At 44.4% G+C, this 2412-nt stretch overlaps 1 long non-coding RNA gene across 2 annotated transcripts; it reads right to left on the bottom strand.

Annotated features, from left to right (window-relative positions):
• Window positions 1–737: 737 nt before the first annotated feature.
• Window positions 738–2015, bottom strand: LOC122072287. Of its 2 annotated transcripts, none has more exons than XR_006138374.1 (3): window positions 1503–2015; window positions 1270–1425; window positions 738–1160 (listed from the first exon to the last, which is right to left on the bottom strand). It is a non-coding gene; the product is annotated as an uncharacterized LOC122072287 (long non-coding RNA). The 2 variants fall into 2 exon arrangements; XR_006138375.1 differs by having other exon boundaries at window positions 738–1157.
• Between the last annotated feature and the right edge of the window lie 397 nt (window positions 2016–2412).

Genomic DNA, 2412 nt, shown 5'->3' with positions numbered 1-2412 from the left:
TTCGGTCAGGTTCGCTCAACCTTGGCCTGAGCCCCCAACCGAGGTGGGGACCTTCGGTCAGGTCCGCTCTCACTGTTCAAACCTCGAGAGCAGTTATTGATGGCGTGGTGATGCCATTAATGCTCGGGCAATCGTACATTTTTTTTTCCTTTTATACAGAGTGGGGGTCCATTTGTGGGCCACTTTTGTTTTCCCCTCGGAGAGCTTTCCTTTGGTTTTGGCGTTTCTTTTGGAGAGCTTCCCCTCAATCTCAGTTTCATTTTCCTTAGTGTCTCGTCTGGTTCAAAAGTACTATGTCCAGTTCGTCTGGACACAGTCCCTCGTTCTCTGAGAGAACAATGTCCTAAGCCCCGGGGGGATCCGAGGGATGTCCTCGGGCTCTTCCCCCGATTTGCCCTCATCCTGGGACTCATCGTCTGTGGCCTCACCGTCTGGGTCTGAGGGTGGCTCAAACAGTGAGGGGTTCAGAGAGAAGATGCTTGAATCCCGTGCCCAAACCCAGGACTCCCTTGAGGTGGAAGCTCTCAATATCGTTTCCACCATGGATGAGCTGGAGTTGGGGGAACTAAGGGCCTCCTGCAGTATCTCGGATGGTTTCGAGCTCCGGCTGCTGAAACTGACAGACCGAGCCAGCTATCGGAACCCCAAAGAGCTGTGCTTATACCATCACAGTTTCAGACATTTCCCCTTGAGAGATCATCTTCCTGAAAGACCTTAAGAACAGATCCCAATACATAGGGGAAGGGGAGAACCTCTTTAATTCAATATGAAACAGGCATTTTACCGAGTGTAGTTGAATACAATTCTGATGAACAAGAATAGAGTTGCCAAAGCATACAATCACACTTGAAAAAAAATGTGCTGAGATCCTACAAAATTCTCCCTCCTTGATCCCCCTTCACCTGGCCGCATGGTTGGCACAGGAAAGCAACAGATGGATCAGATACAATCCACGCTCCTCGGATTTTAGCTCTCTGAGCCATGGGTAAGGTGAAGCTAAGCTGCGGGAGAGAGACATCAAGGAGAAGAACTGAAGGGGTAATGAAGTTACACCTCACATTTGTTGCAGCATAATCAGCATTCTTTTTCCAATTTTTCAGATTCGAAATCAAGCACAGAGGACCTTTATCATCAATCCAATTCCATTGAATGAAACCCTACTTCATTCACCATAATCAAAACCAGAGAATATGCACAAAATCAAACCTATAAAACTCACAGAACAGAAACAAATCCCAACAAGCAAACAACCCATGCTCTGAGACTTACCAGAGGACGAAAGTTGAAGGTTGGATTTGTGGAGGGTTGAGCAGAGTTCCGATTGAAGCGATTCCCTCTCAATGTGCCATCTGGGTCGAGTGGGAACCGATTCCAGGACAAAGGACAGAGAGCTCACAGTGAAGGAACCACAAAAATCCGTAAATCCTAAAATTTTAGGGCTTCGAGTTAAGGAGAGAGAAATGAAGATCGATTACAGAGAGAAAGGGGAGGAACAGAGTTACCTTCTAGTTTCGAAGAGGTGTTGCAGCAACCTGGAAGCACCAGTTCCTTGTTGGGTTAAGACGTTTTGGAGGTCGACGACGTCGAGAGGAGATGCGGCGGACTTGGAGCTTGGGGTCGTTTTGAGGTTTTCAAAATTTAGAGACAAGTTTTATCGGACACAATTTCATTTATTTTTCCCCTGAGAACAGAAACGGAGAAACACAGAAACGTAATCAAAAGGTGTCTACGTTCCTCAAAGCACAAACCACGACTCTCTCTCTCTCTCTCTCACATCTAAGGTTAGGTTTTCAAAAGGGAGGCATCTTCCCTGATTTCTCCAGTCGGAATCAGTGCAAGAGGGAGCTCTCTTTGCATATCACCATTTGAAACAAAGCCCTGGATTACACTATCTGGTTCCCCCTGATTTTGGCCTAAACAAACTCTCTACTTCTTCTGTTACTGGTTGGAGGATTGCCTTTAATCTGTTTAACATTCATGGCAGTATATACATTACAATAGCTTGCAATCATGGGTTTGAAGATCTTCCTACCAAAAAAAAAAGGGTCTGAATCATCTTATAGTACCTCAAATCCTTAATGAAGCTAGAGTATCTCATTACAGTATTTAATCTATCTTAAAAAAAAAAAAAAAAAAAGTTGGTTTTTTTCTGAAGAAGAGCGGCCAACTGGGAGAGGAAAGAGGGAGGACGGTTGGTCTTGGAGTTTTGTTAGCTCTATTCAGAGTTTGATTATCAAAATTTCCAAAGGAATTGGGCATTCAAACACCTAATTTTCTGTGACATTCCTATTGTGATTCCTTTTTATGGCATTCACAGTAGAGAATGCCATAGGAAATTAGCAGCCATTTGTGCCTTGTACTTTTTCTTCTCTTTCTTTATAATTCTTGCCTCTTGGGCTTCTATGCTATTTC

This window comes from Macadamia integrifolia, chromosome 2, assembly GCF_013358625.1.
Source record: "Macadamia integrifolia cultivar HAES 741 chromosome 2, SCU_Mint_v3, whole genome shotgun sequence".
NCBI lineage: Eukaryota > Viridiplantae > Streptophyta > Magnoliopsida > Proteales > Proteaceae > Macadamia > Macadamia integrifolia.
This window is presented reverse-complemented; position numbering and strand designations above follow the sequence as displayed.